Below are 15,847 nucleotides of genomic sequence, written 5' to 3'. Positions count from 1 at the left end.
AAGTAGTAAATCATTCTGTCAGATAATTATCTCTCCACGTACAGGTGTATCTATCATAAGGCTTATAATAAACATCAGATACATAGGAAGTAGTAGATCATTCTGTCGGATAATTATCGCTCCAAGTACAGGTGTATCTATCATAAGATAATTATAACACCGGGGATAAGAAGTAGTAAATCATTCTGTCAGATAATTATGTCTCCAAGAGCAGGTGTATCTATCATAAGATAATTATAACACCAGGGATAGGAAGTAGTAAATCATTCTGTCAGATAATTATGTCTCCAAGAGCAGGTGTATCTATCATAAGATAATTATAACACCAGGGATAGGAAGTAGTAGATCATACTGTCGGATAACTATCTCTCCAAGTACAGGTGTATCTATCATAAGATAATTATAACATCAAGGACAGGAAGTAGTAGATCATTCTGTCGGATAACTATCTCTCCAAGTACAGGTGTATCTATCATAAGATAATTATAACACCAGGGACAGGAAGTAGTAGATAATTCTGTCGGATAATTATCTCTCCAAGTACAGGTGTATCTATCATAAGGTTTATCATAAAGACCAGGTAAACAGTATATAACGATTCTCTCTGTCGGATAAATATCTCTCCAAGTACAGGTGTATCTGTGAGAAACACCGGATACAGGAAGTAGCAAATCACTCTGCCGGATAAACATCTGTCGTGATTAAGTTGTCCAAAAGCATAGTGAACACCGGTTTTTAAGTAAGACAAGAAACTTTGTCAATTCAAGTACGATATTCTATCAAGATTTATTATATCTAACTCGTGTGAAAATGCAAGTATCACGGTCTTATAAGTTTCTTGAATTCTAACTTTTTTTCCTTAATTTGCATGGTTATAAAATTAGTGTTAGCATATTAGTTTTATTAGAAAGCTTGTGTTCTTTAGAGATTTAATATGAAACCTTTATCGTCATATGTCTTTATTTACATATGATGAAAGATTGAAAATCTTCAGACCATGCTCTACATTGTAGTAAAGACAACATTTACAAAAAAAAAGAATAATGTAATCATCCAGCATCTGAATTTTTAAACAGAGAAAAAGAATATGCTGAATATTTTTATTTTTTATTTGTAGTTCCTTTCTACGTCACCAGAGCATTGTGTCTAATATATTCTATGAACTATTTTTTTTAAGTTTTGTTTTTGTTTGCAGCTAACAAAGAAACTTCTGATAAAAAGGGAAGGCTTATGTGTTTTTTTTATATGTCTCCGTTAAATTCTAAAGATGATGTTAAATAGGAGAAATGATATCATAAGATTGTTCTATCTTACTGCTGGCTTCACTATTGTGTATTTTGACATCAAGTTAGAAAGGAATTAATCCACCGTCCAAACCCTAGATTGATGTATTGCCCAACAAAACACCCTTTCACGCGAATAAACACAAGCTGAGTGATGTTTGGAACATGAATTTAATCTGTGACAAAACACAAGAATTAAGAACGTTTCCCTATTTACTAGCGTTCGTTAAAGCAGTTATACTCTGACTGGCTACTTGACAATGTTTATCCTATGTGCTACATGCAATGCTGATTTGACTTAAGTGCTTAACCTATGAGATGAAAACGGTGCTAATTTGACTTGAGCGTTCGTTCTATCTGTAAATACGGTGTTGATGTGACTGTGGTGTGTTTATTCTATGTAGTAAATACGTTATTGTTTTGACTGCAATGCATTTATTGTGTGAGGTACAAATGGTGTTGATTCGGTTTTAAATGATTATTATTCGTGATGAATACGATGTTACGAAATTGATGCAAAAAAATGACGTACCTACTGCATACATCTGGAATCGTGTGACTTCACTATTTCAATTACTACTATTTGAGTCGTTTTCTACTGAAACGTGTCTATGCTGAATGCAAAGTGGTTGATCTATGTATGCTTTAATCGTCGAACAGCATCAATCTTGCATTCGTATATATGTTATCAGGCTTAACGATAATGGAAACCAATCAAAGGAGGATTTCAGTAATTTATATTGACTTACGTAGCACCTCTACATCGAGAAAGATACATCAACCAACTGGGAAAAAAGACGAAAACTGTCTCTACTCATCTGTTTGTAGTTTCCTAAGCGTATTCACATATCCGAACATTCGTTGTTAACAGACGTATTATTAACACCGTGATTCATACTTGTATGGCTATTGTTAGCAGTGAATTCGCGAAAATTTCGTCGTGATTTTATAAAGTGGTTGCTATTATTCTGGGTTGTTTTTGTAAATTTTTTTTTCACCATCGTTGGTTGAGCTTTTCGGGTTGCTGTTCATTAACACGTCTGTCGTTAATATCGTATCAGCTTTCCGGTTTGATACCCTTCATTTACACTTCTATCATTATTAAGATATCGTATCAACTTTCCGGTTTTCCGTTCAATACCATATCTGTCGTTATTAAAGTACCAGACCAGCTTTCCGTTCACTGCCAGATCTGTCGTTATTAAGATATCATCAAGTTATAAAGAGCACGTAAAAGATAAATAAGAAAGTCGGATTGAAACCCTAATAAGAAAATGAGCTCGAAGCCCAGATTAACATCTTAATTTAATAATTAATAAGAAACACAGAATAATGTTTTAATTTAAGAAAATTGATTTGAAAAAAACAAAAATGTATCAAGCTTTTTTTTGTCTTTCTAAACCAACAAGAAATTGAATTCTTATTTAATAAGAAAACAAGTCCAATAAATATATAAATTAACCTTGCAACAGTTGTAGTGTTTAATTGAGTAGGTTTTAGAATAAGATTAAAAGCAGAAAACTTCACAAATTCTTTGTATAATATTTCGATATGTTTTCGTAAGACAACAGAAACAAGATGATTGGTTGGACGCTACATCGGATTAGTAAATACAAATCTACAAAACTTGTTTTTTTGGTATCATAAACGTGGAGGGTGCTAATCCTCCCTGGTAGTAGTATATTTTCATCTTTATTTAAGTCACGATGGTGTATTTTTGTAATACTTATTGACGGAAAGCAATTCGTTTACAGTTTGGCTTCTACCATAAAGTAACAAAAGACAACAATAGCAGGTCGAAATCAACAATAATGGTAATAAAGTTGTTAAATTGTCTCGACTCGCGTGGAAAGTTCGAGAGAGCACCGATTAACTCACTGACGGTGGCGCCACTCGGTGATTACTTACACAGTTAATTATAAGAGATATTGACAATAAGTCGTGGCCACGGTGGAAGTTATTTTTTAAAACAACAACAACAATAAACAAGGAATACACTGTAAAACAAAATGACTTGTGCTCGCTCTGGATCTGAGGTGTAGTATTTGAATGGTTATTTCACAAGTTCAAGTTGAAAACAAAGCAGTCATCGTTGGAAAAACCAAACAAATGTGTCGGCTGATGCACCACCTTTATTTTATTCAATGTACATATACATAATAAAATTATAAGTTCAGTACACATCGATGTAATTTAAAGTAACATAATTTCGAATTCAAAACCGCACTTCATTACCGTTGTAAAAAAACACACAAAACGTGATTATATTTTTACAACGATAAAATGTGGTGTAGTGATAATGTCTGGCGCCAGGAGGCAAACCGTATTTTGCCCCCCCCCCAAAAAAAAATCCCAACTCCACCGGCCCTTTGCACTCTTATTTTCTAATCTTACGTGGCAACCCTACCTACCATGGTACTGTATCTCACTGTATTGTCTTGATTATCTGGTCTTTATGACCAAACAATAAAACTGTAGAGATTCATGGAAAGAGTTACGAAAATAAATTAGTGGTAAAAAGACCCGGCATGGCCAGATGGTTGGGGCGATTGATACGCAATCTGAGGGTGGCGGGTTTGAATCCCCGTCCCACCAAACATGCTCCCCCTTTTCAGCCGTGGGGGCGTTATAATGTCACGGTCAATCCCACTATTCGTTGGTAAAATAGTAGCTGTATTTTGATCAAGCTAACACTGAAAACCGAAGGATTTCCCTAGGAATGACATTTCTGGTGATACACTAATATTTGATTTCAAGCAAAACAAAAACATTTTAATGAGCCCCAGTCTTATGGGAACAGCTAAGTTCTGGATAAACTGGTTGTTAATTTGACCCCCCCCTTTGTAGTAGGATACGATAGAATCATTCTATATATAAACAACGTAACCTCTCCCCCATGCAAAATCTACTAGTAGCTCTGTACATAGCATTTTAACAAGATGCTCAGGACGTTTATCATTATTATCTATAATTATCAACTCGCACAGTTATAAAAAAAAAGGATGAAAATGACACATGTGAGTCGAGTAAAGATTGTACATTCATTCTGCTCCATGGTTTACTGAAACTAAAGTTCGATCTAGTTGGGTTGCGCGTTAGCAAAGCTCAACACTGATTCTCTTCCGCGTTTATAAACGCGCCCGAACAAGGGAGAACTAGATGAATAGTGGGGATGTTCCTCTAGAGTGATTTTGAATTTTTTTTTCGCTACATTTTCTCCCCCCTTCCCTTCACCAACCTGCTGGGGTGGATGGGTAGTTACCAAGTTGTTTCATCTGATAACAATCTACTGTCCAACTTAGTGCTGTAAAACCATTTTCGGCTTCTTGTTCAACACGTGTCGAAACTGTTCGAATATTACATCTTAGTCTTATTCGCAATAAAACTTTTTGTTTTCACAGTAGACAGAAGGGGACGCACTTCCGTGTTTCACCTGAATAGAGTACCCGCCAATCAGTGACCTCTTGATTGATTAGGTACGGTGGTAGACAGGGGGCAAAATGTACATTTGGTTTTCATTGTCAAGTGACAAACACTAGCTGCCCGCGTAAAAGAGTGGGTATGGGTCGTAAAGAAATTTCTCGTATTAACTGCTTAAAAGCCTATTTACATTGGAACAAACAGTCAAGGAACTGTTAATTTCTAGTTTGTTACATCACTATAAGTAACTTTACTATCGCCACTTGTCCACGTTTTCCTTCCTAAATTGGCTGTAGTGTGTTGTAGTGAAAAATAGGAAAAACAAGTTTGTTTTTTAAAGCACCCGTGTGTCAAAATAGAACCCCAAAATACGAAAAACAAGTTTTTAAAGCACCTACATGTCAAAATAGAACCCGAATTCTTTGTAGTTTTTGTTTAGTTGGAGTTGAGAGAACCTCAACGTTTAAGTTGCAAAAATGTACAGCCACATAAAAAGTTATTGGAAAATTGTTAGTTTTGAATTTCGCGCAAAGAAACACGAGGGCTATCTGTACTAGACGTCCCTAATTTAGCAGTGTAAGAATAGAGGGAAGGCAGCTAGTCATCACCACCCACCGCCAACTCTTGGGCTACTCTTTTACCAATGAATAGTGGAATTGACGGTCCCATTATAACGCCCCCACGACTGAAAGGGCGAGCATGTTTGGTGTGACGGGGATTCGAACCCGCGACCCTCAGATTGCGAGTCGAGTACCTTAACCACCTGGCCATGCCGGGCTGGAAAATTGTAAAATGGAAGTAAATCATTTAATTACATCCGTATACATTTTACACAATGAAGGCATGTGTGAAGGACCATTTTCAATATTCTGGAGTGAGCTCATTTTGGACTCTGTATTAATTGTATTAACCCTATAATTACCGGTGGCGGTTCATGTGTACCCCATCGGCTTTTTAGACAAATGTTTATGAATTATTTATGCGCCACATTGTTAGCGAATCATTGACTTTGTTGGTTACAAGGTCCCAAATAACATAGTCACACCCACAAAAATGTAAGCAGAAATACCGTCAATGTTGTGATTAAACATTCTATTGTTGTTTGTTTGTTTTTTTTAATTATGTACAAAGCTACACAAGGGCTATCTGTGCTCTGCCCACCACGGGTATCGAAACCCGGATTCTAGCGTTGTAAGTCCGCAGACATACCGCTGTACCACTGGGGGGCTTAACATTCTACTAACTATTGCTGAGGTTTCCTGTGTACTATACAGAAATAAAAATGAAAAAAGGGCTATTCCACTCGCTGTTTTTTGGTCAGTTCTTTACACCGAATGTTGTGATTACTCATCATGATGCAATATTTGTGCCCCACCGGTAGTGAGCGGTAGACAAGTCGATAATTCGAAGTTTAATGAGCTTGAAATTAACAGTAGTTAATTAAGTTTAGAAGATATTCCTAAACTTTCCACAACAGACTTGTTTGAAGGTCGTAATTACAAAACACGATGTATGGTAATGAAATTAGTTTAATGTTGAAGAAAATTTGGAAGCTCGTGTTTTTCTTTATCTGTTTTACTGAGAAGACCGAGCGTGGCCCACACGTTAGCGTGCCGAGCTGTGGAGCTGAGGTTCTATAGTTCGCGTCTCGCTAACGCTGCCCCCCCCCTTCCAAAAAAAAAGTCGTGCTGCACACTTTTGAGTCATGGGTGCGTTGTGAGTAATGGTCAAAATCTAAGTTTGGTCTGACAAGTGTAGCCCAAGAGTTGGCAGTGGGTGGTGTTGATTAGCAGCCTACCCCCTAGTCTTCAATTTGAAAATTAGGAAAGGCTAGCACGGATAGCCTTCGAGTAATTTTGTGTAAGATTCAACAAATACCTAGGCAAAAGAAAAAAGAAAAAAACTCCAACAAACAATTACCCAATAAAAAATATGATACCTACCAAAACCAACACCACCGTTAATACAAAAACAAAATGAATGTGCATACCACGTGAAACTACCCACATGTTAAAATATAGAACCAGCGAAGGAACCCAACTGAAGAAACAATCCATTCTTATCTTTATAAGTACGAACGTAAGAAAATATATTTAATTAGCTATACTCATGGCATTTAGAAGTAGTTTATTCTTATTGGAAGTTAATATTAAGACTTCAATATAACTTTGAACAAGAGGGAAGCCTCAATAGCCGCGGAACTTGAAATTTTTTTTTTGGCAGGATTAGAGTAAATTAATCTAAGAGATATTTTTTTCCCCTTTTTTTTATTAGTTATATTTTGGAGCGCCAGCGTGGGGTGCGCGTATACCCCATTCAATTTTATTACTCATTACGATTTCTATCAGGCTACCGTCAAATTGAAATCCTTTTAAGCAAGATTAGAGTAAATTAATCTATGAGACTTTAGGTGTGATCAAATAAATCAATCGAAAGGATTTGACCTCCTGAGTTCAAAAATAGATATCAAATCGGTAAAGAAATGACGGAGCTATGAGCTAAAAGTTTGTACTTGAAAAACTCAGAGCTATTCTATCAGCCACTATGCTGCGGCTAAAAAAAACAAACAGTGAATTTAAACAGCTTTGCTGTTACTGTATGATTTATTTACTTCTAAATAATATTTGAATTTAGTATTTCAACTATTAAAAAATAAAACATCTCTTCTTATTTGCAAAGATGGATTAGTAGCCAGATGAACAAAGTAATAAATTTGAAAATGCAAACAGATGCATTTAATTGAAACAATTATCAAACCCATACACAGAATTTTTGAAAGGGGATTGTAAAGCATGCTAATGCCACGGGGATCTGGGGGCCTGCGATTATTTCAAGCCAAAAAATGCTAATGCTTCATCATAAGAATGTAGACTATGTAGAAAACGCTGAATACCATAAGCAGCTGTGCTATAACTATAAGCATAATTTTTCACATCACAAAAACAGGGGGCTCAGCCTAACCCCCTCGCAACCCCCTGCGTACGTGCGTAAATATATAGAATGTAAAGCTGTAAGTCTCAAAAATATATTGCACATTTCGTGCAACACGAAAGTTTTCGAGTGCAATTGAGAGGGTCATTATATAAATTTATCTTTCTCTGTGCGCGTTTCGTCTACTGTAAGTATACATTGTCTGTAAGCATGATTTTTAAAATCACTCGTGGGTTTTTATTCTAATTTCTTCAAAGTAATGACTAAATAAAACTATTTTATTAATTTGTCGTTTCCACTCACATGCTTATGTGTATCATCAGATCAAATTATTTTTACATTTACAAAAGAATACCAATCTTTTACTAGTAATCAGTTTATGACTGATGTCTTCCATCGAATAAAGCCCATGGACCAACAACCTGTATAGATTCCGATGGAAACCTAGATGGCGCAGAACGTTATTTTCTGATTAAGACAAGAAATATACAAAATTAGCGTTTTTATTTTTTAATTACAGCTTTTGAAAGATACATTTGGAAAACTAGCAGAGTTTTTAAAACAGATTTTTACGTTATTTCTAGTTAAAACTACTATAAGATAGTCCCGCATTTTTAATAAAAGCTTTTTTTTTTCACATACACACTTGTCTAACAAGCCAAATCTGGCACACGTTCTACCATTTTCGCATGCAGATAAGCCTACATTCGTGGTTTTGACGTTAAAGATTCTTTACTGTACCCCCCCCCCCCACACACACACACGTGATCCGTAAAGAAATTTTTATGTAAAACTTGTTAACTAAGGTGGTATTTAACAGCAAGATTATGATAAAGCCAATATTTATTTATTACTTCAAGAACATATAAATAAATGCTGATAAGGGTCTGTAAAACATAACGTTTATAAACAGATCTTACTGTATTACTTCAAGAACATATAAATAAATGCTGATAAGGGTCTGTAAAACATAACGTTTATAAACAGATTTTACTGTATTACTCCAAGAACATATAAATAAATGCTGATAAGGGTCTGTAAAACATAACGTTTATAAACAGATCTTACTGTATTACTCCAAGAACATATAAATAAATGCTGATAAGGGTCTGTAAAACATAACGTTTATAAACAGATCTTACTGTATTACTTCGGGAGGGGGACAAAAAAGATGTTGCTAAGGCTCTGTAAAACATTTTTTATAAACCTATCTTACTGTGTTACTTAGAAATGGGAGGAGATGTTGATATGAGTCTGTGAAACGTAATGTTTAGAAATAAATTGTACTGTATTACTTAAAGAAAAATAGGTGTTTTTTTGGTTTTTTTTACAGTTAGTAGAGAACAAACCTTTTCATTCATAACTGTTAGCTAGATAGATATTCTGACACACGATTTCGTTGTTATTTCAACGTGTTTATGTGTACTTGTCAGTGGTAACTCCCTGAAATCTAGAATGAGCGTGTCCCATATTCAGAGAGCAAGATTTTTGTTTGTTTCTTAAGCACAAAGTACACAATGGACTATCTAGCTGGGCTTTGACATTCTTAACACGTGCTCTTCTGCTGTGAGAGATGAGGAAGCGTATGCATCTAGCTTCTTTATACCTGTACAAACCTGTCCCCTGGTAAGTGTACGGATTTACAACTCTAAACTCAGGGGTTCGATTCCCCTCGGTGGACACAGCAGAGCTCGATGTGGCTTTGCTATGAATAAAAAAAAAACAACAACAAAAAACACACCTGAATGACTCCCTGGTGGCCAAGAGTGTGTCTTAGTCATAGACGTTTTTCTTTTACGTGTCATGACAAATACCTTCCAGTTTTCGCGATGCTTCACAATGAATCGCCGGTTTACGACCTCAAGGGTATGGGAATACGTAAACAAAATCCTTATAATACTAACTAGCTGAGACTTGCAAAATATTTGCAATCAAATTAGTATCTTTATTGCAACAGTACCTTTTTAAATACAGGATTTCTAGAATAATATATATATATATATATAATCACAGACACTGAAATATGCAAGTCCACTTGTTTTAGGCCTAATAATAGTTAAGCCATTATTAAGTACGGCCTATATTCGACAAATTAACACTGTAACTTTTATACGTTTTTTGCTTTAGTTTAGTTAGGACTAAACGTTACAGTATTTAATACTATCAATAAATAAACCTATAATGTTATTCTGCTACCTAACGTTAAACCCTTTTTAAAAAACTTTGATAAGCCTTTAATATGTTGTTGTACAAAATGTCTGCGAAAGTATATTGACATTCGCCTTTTGTTAATTTCCGTTGAAATGAAGTGCTTGTGCTTCGAAGGTAGATACTAAGGCGCGCTCACATTTGACAAGATTATGATAAAGCCAATATTTATGTATTACTTCAGATATTTGTGGCCTTCTTTGTTATCATTCGCAATTTTTTTATACCTTTAACTATCGGTAGGGTCCAGTATTGCATCATATTGATCAATTTTATACTTTTGGTGGCTTCAACACTCAGTGTAAAGACCTTGCCAATACCAGTATAAAGGATTGACCAAATAAATACTGAAGTAATAAGTGGGATTAATTGTAACATTGATACAGTTTTTCTTTTGTGTGTGATTCGTATGTTATTAGGGACTCTGTAACCAACACAGTCATAGACCCACAAGCAATATACACAATATTTAGCCAAAAAACTTTATTGAAGTAACTTTAAAAACAAATACTCGTAGCAGGAGTGAAAAAAAAAATGTCTGAAATGTGAATAAGTTGATAATAGTTGCTACATCAGTCTGTGTGTTCTACGTAATGAATTATATTACTGTAGTCGTAGTAAAAGGTATGAGACTATAGCCTAATGATACGTATCAACATGTGTGTGTGTGGGGGGGGGGGGGTGAATGGCAAATTAATAAAGTATGGTTTTATGAAAAGTTACGGAATCATGTGCAATTTATGTATAGTTAATTGAAATCTGCATTCGTAAAGGAGATAATTGTATTTATGATAAACTAATCTGGTGTACAAATATAGGAACAACACCAGTGAGTTCGTGAATATATTGAATCGACCATTAAAACAGAAAGATAAAAACTAAACAGAATTCTCATAAGTTATTACAGATTAACAGTAGGCATGAAAACACAATGTTTTTCAGATGCTTAAATGTTGTTTTTGTTGTTTTTAATTCATGTGTAACAGTTTTTTATGTATTTTGTTTAATCTAATTTTGTCCCCTGGTGGGACAGCGGTAACTTTACGGACTTACAAAGCTAAAATTCAAGTTTCAGTACCCGCAATGGACACAGTAAATAGCCCAATGTGGCTTTTCTCTAAAATAACAAAAAATTATTTATTTTTCTCAAGCAGGGAATTCTCTCGTGTGTCATGGTTTTCTCTCTCATAGTGGAAATAAGAGTCGAGTAGTTTTGTTAGTTTTTTTTTTCGTTGTAACTGCTTAGTGGGGGGGGGGGCTTTTTTAGTGACTTCTGAGCCAGCGGTCTATGAGTTACAGTCATGTGGTGGTTAGTGGTGAAGTGAATGCTGTGTTTACGTTTTTCGAGACGAGTCCAAGGTTCGAGGTTATTCTAAGTAATAAGGCAAGAGAAATCTCGTTTCTGCGGGGGGCCTTCTGTGCTGTGTAGAAATGATTGTAATCTGCACCTTGTTGTATTTGACTATAGTTTAAGTACCGAGGTTCCAGGAACATAAGCCTCACACGTATTGTAAAAACAGAACCATTACTTCCCTCTTTCCAAATTCTGAATTAGATCGTGCATCGTGGTCTAGTGTTTAGGGTTACGCACTATAGACATATAGGTCCAACGTTCGCATACTGTTACCGCTGAAAAACAACAACAAAAAACGCGTTCCACACTTTGGGGGCGTTATTGTCAAATTGATGTCATGCTTTTAAATCGTCAGTGATGAACCATTATGAATACAGATGTAAATCTGGCGTAGAATTATTCCAGTGTTTTATTATTAGGTTAGTTGATTTCCCTCTAGAGTGATAAAACAGAATCCGCAGAATAACAGGGGGTTCTAACAGGAAAAGTAAAGCTGAGTTCTCTCAGTTTGATTGAGTTTAAGAACGAATGTAAAACAAGGTGAAACAACCTTTATAAACAAACACAATCAAAGTATTGTGTGTGTGTACTTTGGACAAATGGAGGCGCATTTACTGGAGATTAACTTTTTTTTCTGTGGAGAAGAGTAGTGAAGTTGTATGTGCAGCAACATCTGTCTCAGACTGAGAACGCATAGAATTATATGCATGAAACAATAATACTATATTATTCCAAGATGCTTGCATTAACCACGTGACTGTTGGTAATTACCACTGAAAGATAAAGGAGATTATAGTTTCAAGACATCACCTGATATGCCAGTGGAAAAGGTTGCTGTTTACTTTCACACATAGTATGTACAGCATTGGAGAAACCTTCCCCACTGGAAGGCAAAGGCGATACCTTAGGCGAGTGGCACAGAACAATAGGTAGTCATACGAAAGGAACTTAATGACTTTCTTGACTAACACTCTATATGAAAACCCTATATATATATTAATACATGAAAATTTGGAAAATTCTACATTAAAATAAGATGAAGGGGTAGCCAACATCTGATATACTTACATATCACACCAATTAGTAACTCGAAATGTGTTAGGTCTGTGCTGTAAAATGTCCGAGTTTGTTTCAGCGTAAAATTACACAACAGAACCCCGAATATTGGCGTTATAACCTGAAGTTTACTGTTGAGTTATGTAAAGAATTGTTGTAAAATTGCCGCTGCATACAAAATTTGGAAATTTACTAAAACATTTCTTAAAATTACAACCTTTTACTGAACAATTATTTTGATTACGAATTAGAATAACAGAAATTACATCCGCGTGTGTTTGAGATTCATGAAATCTGATTTAAAATATGGCGTTGATTATACATTGAGTCTAGAGATGAGTGTGTTTGTTTTTGTCTTTGTGTTGATGCAGCTATCAAGTGGTTGTGAAAGTCAATCGAAACGCGATTGTTTCAGAATTTCGTGTTATTCTACACAAGTAATATCAGCACGCAGCCATCTTTAGTTCTGAACTGATAGTTAACAGAACCTTCCGCCAACTTTTATGCTGCTCTCGTTTGATCAAATAATCAGATTTTTATCGTTATTCTTATAATGCAGAACTACCCCAAAGTGCAAAGCACGTTTTTTTTTATGACGGGTCTTGAACCACGAACCTCAGGATTCACAGTTTGTAACATTAACTAATGGGGCAAACCTGGCCCTAGTCGAAAGAAAAAAAACGTAGTGTCGTTAGATATTCAACAAAATTTCATCTGTACAAATTATAACAGTGAATTATAAGCTTTGCATATCGTGAAAAGTTTGTAAAGCAACGTGAAATTCAGGTAAGACAATCTGTTAATGATCTTTTTAATTCTAGAAGCATTTCTTTCATCACGCGTGCCTGTCACTGTGACCCAAATTTCTCAGAATTGGTATAGCTTTTATAAATACTTAGACAGCGGTGGAATACTGTCGTAACACAAATTTACGTGTTTGTTAATTTGTGATGTTACTTACTTAGGAATCAAGGTTACGCCAAATATTTGTGGCTTTCTTTGTTATCATTCGCAATTCTGACTTGTTTTTATTTATACCTTTTACTACCGGTGGGGTCCACTTATTGCATCATATTGATAAATTTTGTACTTTTGCTCGCTTCAACACTCATTGTAAAGACCTTGCCAATACCAGTGTAAAGGATTGACCAAATAAATACTGCAGTAATAAGTGGGATTAATTGTACATTGATATAATTTTTGTTACTTTTTTTGTGATGCGTATGTTATTAGGGACCCTGTAACCAACACAGTCATAGACCCACAAGCAATTTGGTGTATAATCGGTTCAGAAAAATGTGTTTCAAAAAGCCGATAGGATGGACTCTACTCGTAATTTTAGGGTTAAGGGATAGGATTTTCGGCTAGGTTTCATAGAAGGGTGATTCTAAAAGTTCTAAGAATGTGTGGTAATTTGTGTTGACACTTGGTACGAACTTTGCAAGGGCACCTTTTTTTTTTTTTTTGCTTTTGTATAAAGGGCTGGGCATGGCCCAGTGAAAAGATCAGATACACTTGGATATAAAAAGAAATCCTTTTCTCGTTAGACTAATTTTAAACACTGGTGTAAATGTACGTAGAAAGCTGAGTTTGACAAAGTTTACTAGATTTAACCTAGGCCGTGCATGCACTAGTGGTTTGTGTGCCTGAATGTTGAATTGTAATTCTGAGGATTCACGATTCATGTTTCGTTGTACAAAAAAACACATCTGGGACCGTGGGTGTCGGTACAGTCAGACAAGAACAACCTAATGTCTGCAGGTCTGTTGATACACCGCCTTCTCTCTAGTCTCTCAATTTGATTGTTTTGAATTTCGCGCAAAGCTACACGAGGGCTATCTGCGCTAGCCGTCCCTAATTTAGCAGTGTAAGAATAGAGGGAAGGCAGCTAGTCATCACCACCCACCGCCAACTCTTGGGCTACTCTTTTATCAACGAATAGTGGGATTGACCGTTACATTATAACGCCCCCACGGCTGAAAGGGTGAGCATGTTTGGTGGGACGGGGATTCGAACCCGCGACCCTCAGATTGCGAGTCGAGTGCCCTAACCACCTGGCCATGCCGGGCCATGTCTCTCAATTTAAGCCCCCCAGCAGCACAGCGGTATGTCTGTAGACTTACAACGCTAGAAACCGGGTTTCGATACCCATGGTTGGCAGAGCACAGATAGCTCATTGTGTAGCTGTTTGTTTAACTACAAACAAACTCACAACTTAAAATTACGAACGACTATGTCCTTTTTTGTAGTTTTGCTCAAAAATTCTAAACAATAAAAAAAATGCGTAAAAGCACGAGTTTTACCATTTATGATAACTTAATTTTCTAATTAATAGTATTTTACAAAAGATATAACAATAAATCGGAAAAGTTATATAGGATAAAAGAAAAGGTTTAAAAACAGGAAACGGAACACCGAACCTCTTAGCAATATAAATTATCTTAATAAAGACGGACGAATATCACGCTAACAGTTGATAGAGTATTAATAGCCCGAATCGTCAAAAATATTTTAGTTACAATGTGACGCCCTTTTCGTAAGTAATTGATATAATGTTTTGTTTTCGTTTGCTTTGTAAAGATTGCAACATACCAGTCGCTACACGTGTACTTTATCTTTTTCTGTCAGTGTAGATTAGTTCTTTTATACCCTAACTGTCACGCGATATAAGCACGTGCACGTAAGCACCTTGTTATCATAGAACCGGTATATTTTCGCGTCTGCGCATAAGTGTAGACAAAATTATACGAACTGTAAGAACATATATATATTGGAGTTCGACTGCAAAGCCCATAGTCTTGAGTTATGCCTTTTCGGAAAACAAGTGTATATATATATATATATATCAATAAGATTCACTCGCGGATACGAATAAGAAAACACTGGAATATCAGACCTTTTTTTTTTCCTTTTCTTTTATTAATTACTTCTACCGGTTTAGTGATTTCAAAGGTCACTCTTCAGTAAATAATTTTACTGAGAATCAATACCAAGAAACATGTAAGTATCGCTTTTCAATTAAACATCAATAATCTAAATTAAATACAAAATGTACAAACATATAATACAGTTATATATATATATATATAATTACTTCAGAGAGTGTTTGTTGAAAGTCGAACGAACTTCTCGTTAGTAAAGTAAACTGCTTGGAACTGTGGCATATACGTATATATATATATACACACACACACAGGGACATTTAAATTTTAGCTTAACAAATGCATGTTTCAACGTGGACACAACATTCTTTTTTTTATTTGTTATATTTGATATTTTTTAACTGTTGTAGGAGCTTTGAACATGATATAACAAGAGATGATAAAGTACAACCATATGCCACGTTATATTTGTTATATTTGGTATTTTTTAACTGTTGTAGGAACTTTGAACATGATATAACAAGAGATGATGAAGTACAACCATATGCCACGTTATATTTGGTATTTTTTAACTGTTGTAGGAACTTTGAACATGATATAACAAGAGATGATGAAGTACATAACCTATGCCACGTGGGTTTTAGGGCCTGTGCACTGAAGCACGTGATACAAACATCTGCTTTCTAGTTCTGAACTGTACTGTTCGTGTTGTT

The 15,847-nt window shown here is 35.4% G+C and overlaps 1 protein-coding gene across 2 annotated transcripts in view; it reads left to right on the top strand.

The window, feature by feature from the left end:
• The window catches only part of LOC106464817 (probable nuclear hormone receptor HR3), a 51,116-nt gene that overhangs the window by 1,389 nt on the left and 33,880 nt on the right, over nucleotides 1–15,847 (top strand). The window lies entirely within an intron of this gene.

The sequence above is a fragment of the Limulus polyphemus genome, unplaced genomic scaffold, assembly GCF_000517525.1.
Source record: "Limulus polyphemus unplaced genomic scaffold, Limulus_polyphemus-2.1.2 Scaffold1748, whole genome shotgun sequence".
NCBI classification, from domain to species: Eukaryota; Metazoa; Arthropoda; class Merostomata; order Xiphosura; family Limulidae; genus Limulus; species Limulus polyphemus.
Note: the sequence above shows the minus strand (reverse complement) of the source record. Positions and strands in the feature narration are given on the sequence as shown.